General features: G+C 42.0%; 1 long non-coding RNA gene across 1 annotated transcript; it reads left to right on the forward strand.

The window, feature by feature from the left end:
• The first annotated feature begins 2,596 nt into the window (after positions 1-2,596).
• On the forward strand, positions 2,597-6,244 carry LOC134485716 (uncharacterized). The gene is made up of 2 exons (XR_010063979.1): positions 2,597-2,748; positions 6,034-6,244. It is a non-coding gene; the product is annotated as an uncharacterized LOC134485716 (long non-coding RNA).
• Positions 6,245-11,313: the final 5,069 nt, after the last annotated feature.

The raw sequence follows: 11,313 nt of genomic DNA on the forward strand, positions 1-11,313 counted from the left end.
AGGGAAATGACACCCTTCATAATAGACCCAAATAATATAAAGTACCTCGGGGTGACTTTAACCAAGCAAGTAAAAGATCTGTACAATAAGAACTTCAAGACACTGAAGAAGGAAATTGAAGAAGACCTCAGAGGATGGAAAGATCTCCCATGCTCGTGGATTGGCAGGATTAATATAGTAAAAATGGCCATTTTACCAAAAGCAATCTACAGATTCAATGCAATCCCCATCAAAATACCAATCCAATTCTTCAAAGAGTTAGACAGAACAATTTGCAAATTCATCTGGAATAACAATAAACCCAGGATAGCTAATGCTATCCTCAACAATAAAAGGACTTCAGGGGGAATCACTATCCCTGAACTCAAGCAGTATTACAGAGCAATAGTGATAAAAACTGCATGGTATTGGTACAGAGACAGACAGATAGACCAATGGAATAGAATTGAAGACCCAGAAATGAACCCACACACCTATGGTCACTTGATTTTTGACAAAGGAGCCAAAACCATCAAATGGAAAAAAGATAGCATTTTCAGCAAATGGTGCTGGTTCAACTGGAGGTCAACATGTAGAAGAATGCAGATCGATCCATGCTTATCACCCTGTACAAAGCTTAAGTCCAAGTGGATCAAGGACCTCCACATCAAACCAGACACACTCAAACTAATAGAAGAAAAACTAGGGAAGCATCTGGAACACATGGGCACTGGAAAAAATTTCCTGAACAAAACACCAATGGCTTACGCTTTAAGATCAAGAATCGACAAATGGGATCTCATAAAACTGCAAAGCTTCTGTAAGGCAAAGGACACTGTGGTTAGGACAAAACGGCAACCAACAGATTGGGAAAAGATCTTTACCAATCCTACAACAGATAGAGGCCTTATATCCAAAATATACAAAGAACTCAAGAAGTTAGACCGCAGGGAAACAAATAACCCTATTAAAAAATGGGGTTCAGAGCTAAACAAAGAATTCACAGCTGAGGAATGCCGAATGGCTGAGAAACACCTAAAGAAATGTTCAACATCTTTAGTCATAAGGGAAATGCAAATCAAAACAACCCTGAGATTTCCCCTCACACCAGTGAGAATGGCTAAGATCAAAAATTCAGGGGACAACAGATGCTGGCGAGGATGTGGAGAAAGAGGAACACTCCTCCATTGTTGGTGGGATTGCATACTGGTACAACCATTCTGGAAATCAGTCTGGAGGTTCCTCAGAAAATTGGACATTGAACTGCCTGAGGATCCAGCTATACCTCTCTTGGGCATATACCCAAAAGATGCCCCAACATATAAAAAAGACACGTGCTCCACTATGTTCATTGCAGCCTTATTTATAATAGCCAGAAGCTGGAAAGAACCCAGATACCTTTCAACAGAGGAATGGATACAGAAAATGTGGTACATCTACACAATGGAATATTACTCAGCTATCAAAAACAACGACTTTATGAAATTCGTAGGCAAATGGTTGGAACTGGAAAATATCATCCTGAGTGAGCTAACCCAATCACAGAAAGACATACATGGTATGCACTCATTGATAAGTGACTATTAGCCCAAATGCTTGAACTACCCTAGATGCCTAGAGCAAATGAAACTCAAGACGGATGATCAAAATGTGAATGCTTCACTCCTTCTTTAAAAGGGGAACAAGAATACCCTTGGCAGGGAAGAGAGAGGCAAAGATTAAAACAGAGACTGAAGGAACACCCATTCAGAGCCTGCCCCACATGTGGCCCATACATATACAGCCACCCAATTAGACAAGATGGATGAAGCAAAGAAGTGCAGACCGACAGGAGCCGGATGTAGATTGCTCCTGAGAGACACAGCCAGAATACAGCAACTATAGAGGCGAATGCCAGCAGCAAACCACTGAACTGAGAATAGGACCCGCGTTGAAGGAATCAGAGAAAGAACTGGAAGAGCTTGAAGGGGCTCGAGACCCCATATGTACAACAATGCCAAGCAACCAGAGCTTCCAGGGACTAAGCCACTACCTAAAGACTATACATGGACTGACCCTGGACTCTGACCTCATAGGTAGTAATGAATATCCTAGTAAGAGCACCAGTGGAAGAGGAAGCCCTGGGTCCTGCTACGACTGAACCCACAGTGAACTAGACTTGTGGGGGGAAGGCGGCAATGGGGGGAGGGTTGAGAGGGGAACACCCATAAGGAAGGGGAAGGGGGAGGGGGATGTTTGCCCGGAAACCGGGAAAGGGAATAACACTCGAAATGTATATAAGAAATACTCAAGTTAATAAAAAAAAAAGATGTATCAAAAATCTACATTCCTATGACATTTTCACTTGCAAGCCTCTGCATAAACCAAGTATGCCTCTGTACAGAGTTCTTTGAAAATCTCAAGAGTCATCAAAATCCTCCTCATATGACTATACATCTTCAAATCACACTTCGATTCCTACAAAGCCTTCTTAAGACATAATGCCCAGAGCTCACTGGAGATAGTGCTTACCAAACACAGTAAGATTATTAAATGAGGACAAAGGTGGCAAACATCTGTTCTATAGTAAAATGTCACAGTACATTATTACGTTTCAAGATTCGCCACGTGCGAACTTGGAGACGCTGAACTCTCTCTGCTTGAATGCCTTTCTTGACTATTAGGGCCGGTCACGTGGAAGACACATGGGAGATTCAGAGGGCAGAGGGAAGCAACAGCTCTTGGTCGCTAACTCATGCTATTTCTGAGCTGCTGATTCAATTCCTTGGGGTAAAGTAAAAGCTGGATCTGCAACTGTTATGGCTTGCCCTGGATTCATGTTACTTTACTCCTGGGTCAGATGTATATGCTTGGCTTTGTGACAAAAGTCCTGAGGACCTATGGGGTAATATTGCCGCCAGTATCGGTAAAAACTGGCACTGTTTTAAGGGCTAAGTTTGGGTTTATGAGTTCTGATCTCCTTCACTTTATGCACATCTTTTCTTCCTGACTGCTCGGTTGTAGATATCCATCCCCAAGTGTTTCGCTTATCCAGCTGCACCTTGACTGATAAAACTACAAGTCTCTGAAGTTTCTTTTCAATGTAATTTTGATGTAATTTACACACACTGATATGTTTTAATTCTGAAGCAAACATTACTGATCTACTTGGTAGCAAAACCTCTCACCTCCAGCCACTATCTGTGGTGGTCTGAGAAATGACTATAGGTTCATACCGGGGAATGTCTGGTCCCAAGTAGCTGGAACTGTTGGGGAAGGATTAGGAGGAGTGGTCTTGTTGGAGGACGTGTGTCACTGGACGGGGACTTTGAGGTTTCCAAAGCCCACACCATTCCTAGTTAGTTCTCTTTGCTTTATGCTTATGGATCAAGGTTTGAATTCTCAGCTATTGTTCTAGTTCCATGTCGGCTGTCGGCTGTCTGCTGCCTGCTGCCATATTCCCACCGAGGATGGCCATGAACTCACCTTCTAGAACTATGAGTCTCAGTAAACTGTTTCTTCTATGAATTTTCTTGGCCATGGTGTCTCTCACAGCCCTAGAAAGGTTACTAAGGCACTCTCACCCTTGCATTTCTTCACATGCATCCCCCTTTAGGTAACCACAGAATTTCATGTTTATCATTTATAAGTTTTCCTTGTAGCTCTTGTTTTGTTTTGGGTTTTTTTTTGTTGTTTTTTGTTTTTGTTTTTGTTTTTGTTTTTCGGAGCTGGGGACCAAACCCAGGGCCTTGTGCTTGCTAGGCAAGTGCTCTACCACTGAGCCAAATCCCCAACCCCTTCCTTGTAGCTCTTACAACACACATTTAACTTTGTGCATAAAAGCTTTTAATTAAGTTTTTGTGGGGAGAACTGGTGTGTACCAGAGGACAACTTGCTGGAATTTATTCTTTTTTTCTCCATTCTGTGGATTCTAGGAATTGAACTCAGGTCAGTCTTCAGGCTTGGTGACAACTGCCTTGAGAAATCTCCCCGGATGAATTTTGTGCATTTTTAATATTAAATGAATCATACTCTAGATACCTATAAAGTTAACCTCTGTGGTCAATGTGACACAAACATAAAGTCTCCTGGGACAGGAGAACATCAGTGGAAGAATTACCTCCATCAGATTGGCCTGTGGTAGTGACTGTGGAGGCATTTTACTAGTTAATAGTTAATATAGGGGGCCCAGTCCAGTGTGGACAATGCCATTCCTAGTAGGTGGGTCTGGGCTGCATTAGACAAAAAGGTGAACAAGAGGCAGAAAGTCAGAACAACTCCTCTCCATTACCTCTGCTTCAGGTCCTGCCTTTGGTCTTCTATGTGGACCTTTAGGCATAGTTACTTATCTCTATCAACATCTTTTATTAGAAGGCATTTTAAAACACAAAACAAAAGGCTGGGTGGTAGTGTCGCACATCTTTAATCCCAGCACTTGGGAAGCAGAGTCAGGTGGATCTCTGAGTTCAAGGCCAACCTGGTCTGCAGAATGAGTTCCAGGACAGACAGGACTACACAAAGAAACCCTGCCTTAAACCACACACACACACACACACACACACACACACACACACACACACACACACAAAGAAAAAGATATTTTCAAGGAGTTAGAGAGATGGCTCAGGGGTTAAGAGTGCTGGCTGCTCTTCCAAAGAACCCAGGTTCAATTCCCAGCACTTACCTGGCTGCTCGCAACTGTCTAAAACTCTAATCACAGAGGATTTGACACCCTTGCCCAGACAAATATGCAGGCAAGACACAAATGCATATAAAGTAAACATAAATCATTTTTAAAAGATATTTTCAAGACAGGTATCTCCATGTACTATAATTCTCCTTAATTTTATTGCACCAAATTTAAACCACCAACTTAGAGTGTCCATCAATTTGAACCTGGCTTCCCTCATCTTCCTGATCAAGGCTCCCATCTGCAATTTGTTTTCCCCCATGCTTTGCAAAGAATATTGTCTATATTTATATTCTGCTGGAGTCTGCTGGTCTGTCAATGTGAGAACCACACACGACTAGGGGTAGTGAAGATGATTATAGGAAACACAGAAAAAAATGCAAGACACAGAGATGGAAGGGTGAATACCATGTCAGCAAGCAAGTGTACTTTCTCAGTGCCTTTAAAGGAAAGAAACACAAAGCATGACTGATTTCAGGGATGTAAACAATGGCCACAAGTCCTTACACGATGACTTTATGGTACACAGTATCTATGTTTGACTAAGGTCATTTCCTTCAGGATGGGACAGTGTCAAGGACATAGGTGTAAGCAGAATAACTTCTCAGAGTATAATGCCCATCTTAATTAAAAACAAAGACAGATGTGGGCAGACTCATTCGTGATTAATTACAAGCAAGGAGTCAGTCAAAGTTAACTCTGGAAGTGCTCCCCACAATATTCTAATGACAAAACGTAAGAAGCAAGGTTTGAAGATGGGGGATGGGGCATGGGCACACGCTTCCATTATTTCACAGCAGATTGGCCTGCCACCTAATGTATTGATTTGCTGTGTTACCCAATGTTTCCAGCCTCACTGCCTTTCTGTCTTGTTGACGCTTCTCCCTATCTCTCTTGCACAGCAAGACAGAACTATGTTTAGTGGAAAGACGAACCCAGTTCCACCATTTCACTTTCTGCCTCTCACAATGCTTGGTGCTAACTTGACCTTAATCGTTGTTTACTGGCTGTATATGCTTGAGGTAGGAAGAGGTGTCCTAGGAAATGGAGACCATGAAGAGGCAGAGGTTGAGACAATTCAGTGATGTCCAGCTCCCTTTAAGGAACTCACATTACAGTAATACAGGTAGGCAAATAAATTAAGAGACTTAACGATCTTGACAAAGATCAACAAAACACTATAGGACATGACGGGGGAACCACTGACCCTTGGAGGGGACCACAGTTGAAAAATGCTGGAAATGCAGTTATTGTCTACAGTCTTACAATGGTTTTGGAGCAGTCGGTACAAGCTTGAATGGGCTGAATAAACCACCTTGTGTTTCTTTTGAAAGAGAGACTGTGTGCTAAGGTAATGAATAACTTCTTTTGTTCTCTTTATGTAGCTGACATTAACCCTGTGGCCCTGCTGAGAAATACTCTGCCTCCAAGATAGACCATTATTTTGACACTGAGTCTGGCTGCATCACCAATGCAAGCTTGGAAATTGTGATCCACTTCCTTCAGCTTTCTGAGTAGCTGAAAAGAAAAGCCTGCTCCCCTAAACCTTTTATTTGTAGAAGAATTTCTTTTTAATAAAGATATTTCTTTTCATTATCATTTCTGAATTCTCTCCTACACCTTGCATTAATGGTTTATCTCGCTGTAATATGCCCCTGGAGAAGGAAAGAGACAGAGGAAGGAAGGACATAAAGGAGAGAGGAAAGGGGTTTACATGTTTTCTTCCCCAAAGGTTTTAGCTCAGTAGATCACAGGAATTGGACTGTGCTTTAAACCTGCTTCTGGGGGCACTGAAGAGATGGCTGAGTGGTTAAGAGCACACACTGCTCTTCTGGAGGACCGGGATTCAATTCTCCACATCCACATGGCACCTTTCGGTTGTCTATAACACCAATTCCACGGGATCCGATACCCTCACACAGACAAACACGCAGCTGAAACACCAGTCAATGCTCTAAAAACGAACAAATTATTTTTTTAAAAGCTGCTTCTGGATACACAACTAGATGGGAGACTCATTATCTAATGTATCTGGTAATAAATTGACCAGACAAATAAATACAACTAATGTAATGTAATGTAATGTAATGTAAACTATTAACTTGCCATTCAAATACCGGTGACATCACAGCGGGAACTGCATCAACAAACATCGGCTTGCCTCAGGATTAAATGTTTCTCCTATCTCTCTGGGTCATCTAAAGAGCAAGCACCAGCAAATACTCTGCCTTGACCCACATTCCAGAAACAAAGATGGCTTGAAAAGATCTTAATGCTGTATTTGCAGTTTCTAAGTTTATTGTCTATAATTATAATACAAAAGTTTGGAGTGTCGAGTTTTTCTAGACAGGGCAGTAGTGACGCATGCTTTTAATCACAGTACTCAGGAAGCAGAGGCAGGTGAATGGCTATGTTCGAGGCCAGCCTAGTCTATAAAGAGAGTGCCAGAATATCATGAGCTGCACAGGGAAACCCTGTGTCAACAACCCTCCCCTGACACACACACTTAAAAAAAAAAAAGTTTCTCAGGAGAACAAGAGCAGAGATCAACAACTGGTCAAAATATATGAAATAAGTAACCATGGTAACCATGAATTACTCAGCCACAATTAGTGCATCTATAACATAACCCCTGCACTGAAGGCTCGTGGAACATTGCAGAGGAGGGGATGGGAAGACTGTTAGACAGAGGACGAGAATGTCTGCTCTGAGATAGCATCCTCAAGACATGACAGGGAAGCTGAACCCACAAAACGCCAACAATCTGGTTTCCTGAACACGACTGGTGTCATGACCACATCATACCCTTTCTGAGGGAAATCCAGGAGACCAAAACAGACGAGTGTCTCTATTTCTATTTTGGGGAGACAGCCATTAGAGCTGCAGTCCTTTGAACATGAGCTCGCTTCCAGTGTGGAAAGAGAGCAACGACCTTCTCTGAAACACAAGTTACCAAAGGAACTGCTCCTGCTTTTTCTTTCTTTTACTCCACCGGTAAACTACAGTTTATCAGAGACATGGAAAGTGAAAGACAGGCGTCTAGAATTTCAGTTTCTCAGAGGCAATGAAATCTGGTGACAAACCAGGCCATTTCAGAGACAATGGGCTGTTGAACTACGGAGAAGGAGAGAGAGTCTTCCAATTGGTGTCATTCCTGGTATCACTCCAGAAACTGTAAAAGGCGATAGCTTGAAAATATGACAGTTCAAATAATTGTTGCCTCATATTTATGCCATTATTTCTAATATTATTTTAACATAAAACTACATGGCTAACTTTGATTATTTAATATTTTTTAAAGATCTATTTATTTTATTTGTATGAGCACACTGTAGCTATCTTAAGACACACCAGAAGAGGGCATCAGACCTCATGACAGATGGTTGTGAGCCACCATGTGGTAGGTGGGAATTGAACTCAGGATCTCTAGAAGAGCAGTCAGTGCTCCTAACTGCTGAGTCATGTCTCCAGCTCCCTTAATTAGTACTTTTATAACCTTGGTGTAGTGTTCATACATGCTATACTTGGGAGATACAGACAGGGGGATCGGGGTTCAACGTCACCCTTGGAGACATACAAAGTTGGTGGCCAACCTGGGCTATGTGAACACATGTAATGGGGTTCAGAACTCAAGTCCTCATGCTTGAGTGGTAACATTACCCACTGAGCCATCTTCCCAGACACTTTCTTTTCTTTTTTTTTTTCACCTTATCCTTTTTTTTTCATATTTATTAACTTGGGTATTTCTTATTTACATTTCAATTGTTATTCCCTTTCCCGGTTTCCAGGCCAACATCCCCCTAACCCCTCCCCCTTTCCTTCTATATGGGTGTTCCCCTCTCCATCCTCCCCCCATTACCACCCTCCCCCCAACAATCACGTTCACTGGGGGTTCAGTCTTGGCAGGACCAAGGGCTTCCCCTTCTACTGGTGCTCTTACTAGGCTATTCATTGCTACCTATGAGGTCGGAGCCCAGGGTCACTCCATGTATAGACTTTGGGTAGTGACTTAGTCCCTGGAAGCTCTGGTTGCTTGGCATTGTTGTTCATATGGGGTCTCAAGCCCCTTCAAGCTCTTCCAGTCCTTTCATTAATTCCTTCAACGGGGGTCCTGTTCTCAGTTCAGTGGTTTGCTGCTGGCATTCGCCTATGTATTTGCTGTATTCTGGCTATGTCTCTCAGGAGCGATCTACATCCGGCTCCTGTCGGCCTGCACTTCTTTGCTTCATCCATCTTGTCTAATTGGGTGGCTGTATATGTATGGGCCACATGTGGGGCAGGCTCTGAATGGGTGTTCCTTCTGTCTCTGTTCTAAACTTTGCCTCCCTATTCCCTGCCAAGGGTATTCTTGTTCCTCTTTTAAAGGAGTGAAACATTCGCATTTTGGTCATCCTTCTTGAGTTTCATGTGTTCTGTGCATCTAGGGTAATTCAAGCATTTGGGCTAATATCCACTTATCAATGAGTGCATACCATGTGTGTTTTTCTGTGATTGGGTCACCTCACTCAGGATGGTATTTTCCAGTTCCCTCCATTTGCCTATGAATTTCATAAAGTCATTGTTTTTGATAGCTGAGTAATATTCCATTGTGTAGATTTCCCACATTTTCTGTATCCATTCCTCTGTCCAAGGGCATCTGGGTTCTTTCCAGCTCCCAGAGACTTTCTTAATGTTTGTCTTAGTTAAGATTTCACTGCTATGAACAGGCGCCATGACCAAGACAACTCTTATATGGACAACATTTAATTGGGGCTGGCTTATAGGTTCAGAAATTCAGTCAATTATCATCAAGGCAGGAAGATGGCAGCTTCCAGGCAAACATGGCACTGAGAGTTCTACATCTTCATCCAAAGGAAGCTAGGAGAAAACTGTCTACCACTTGGCTAGAAGAGGGTCTCATTGCCCACCCCAACAGTGGCACACTTCTTCCAACAAGGCCACACCTTCTAATAGTGCCATTCCCTGGACCAAGCATATTCAAATCACCACAACATTATTTCTTTTCTTTTTTCTTTTTCATGTATATGCGGTGTGTGTGTGTGTGTGTGTGTGTGTGTGTGTGTGTGTGTGTGTGTGCATGCACATGCACATACTCATGTGTGTGGGGGCGGGTGTGTACAAGAGTCCACACATGTATTGGCACACATATGTATGTAATTGTATATGTGCTCATATCTGCTGATATTAGAAATCTCCCACAATTGTTCTTTACTTTATTCTTCCTGAGGCAGGCTCACCTACACACCCAGAGCTCCCAGATAAGGCTAGTCTCCTTGTATCTACATTCCAAAGCTAGAGTTAAAGATAGACTTCCACCCTCTTCCAGCATTACAGGTTTCTGAGGGTCAGAATTCTGGATCTCTATAACCACTGATATAACCATTAGGATTCTGTTCTGGACATTGTTAATCATATCTTTGAGTTTATGTTTTCCAGGTTGAGTTCAGCAGGAAATAAAACGTGAAAAAGGCAGATGCCTCCAGTGCAAGCACATAGCAATGCTTCTCATTAGCCCATTCGCAGGAGAGAATTTGCAATGTCTCCTAAGCACAGGGCTTCCACAGATATGGTGAAAGAAGTCAAGGAGACTAAATGTAGAACAGGTGAGTGTCTCATTTCTATTTCTGGGAGACAAGACACTGACGGCCATTAGAGCTGCACTGTTTTGAACATGAACTTATTTTAAATGTAGAAAGAGAGCAATGACCTTCCTGAAACAAAAATTACCATAGGAACTGGTCACAGTCTTCCTTACTGCTTTTCTTTCCTTTAACTGTCAGTGGACAACTACTTACAACAAAATGGTGATAGGAAGACAGAGAAAAGCAGAGCACCTGGGGTATCATTTCCTTTTGTCCTTCCTTAGCTACCAGTAAGCCGGCAACCAAGAGAGTGTTAGCAGACTTGAACTCCCTGGCACAGGACAGATGTTCTGAGCAGGGCTCTGAACACAGAAACATGAAAATCCATGATTAATAAATGACACCTCATAAAGGTACACACTTGCACAGCAAAAGACCCTCATCTGAGCAAGGCAGTGGTCGACAGGATAGGGGAAAGGTTGCTAATTATACATTTGGTACGGGGTTAGTATCTAGAGTATACAGAAATTTTAAAAAAACTGAACATCAAGAAACAATAACCTAGCCAGGTAGTGGTGGCACGTGCCTTTAATCCCAGCACTCAGGAGGCAGAGGCAGGTGGACCTCTGAATTCAAAACCAGCTTGGTCTAAAAAGAGAGTTCTAGAACAGCCAGAGCTACACAAATAACTCCTGTCACAAAAAGCAAAATAAATAAATAAATAAATAAATAAATAAATAAATAAATAAATATAATAGTAGTAGTAATAATAATAATAATAATAATAATAATAATAATAATAATCTTAGTTTGGGTTTTATTGATGTGAAGAGATACCATGACCAAGATAGCTTTTATAAAAGAAAATATTTAATTGGGACTGACTTGCAGTTTCACAGGTTTAGTTCATTATCTATCATCATAACAGGAAGCATGGCAGAGTCCAGATAAACATGGTGCTGGAGAAGGAACTGAGAGTTCTACATCTTTTTTTTTTTAAGAGATTTATTTATTTATTATGTATACATTGTTCTGCCTGCATGTACACCAGCAGGTCAGAAGAGGGCACCAGATCCCATTACA

This window comes from Rattus norvegicus, chromosome 2 (genome assembly GCF_036323735.1).
Source record: "Rattus norvegicus strain BN/NHsdMcwi chromosome 2, GRCr8, whole genome shotgun sequence".
Taxonomy (NCBI): domain Eukaryota; kingdom Metazoa; phylum Chordata; class Mammalia; order Rodentia; family Muridae; genus Rattus; species Rattus norvegicus.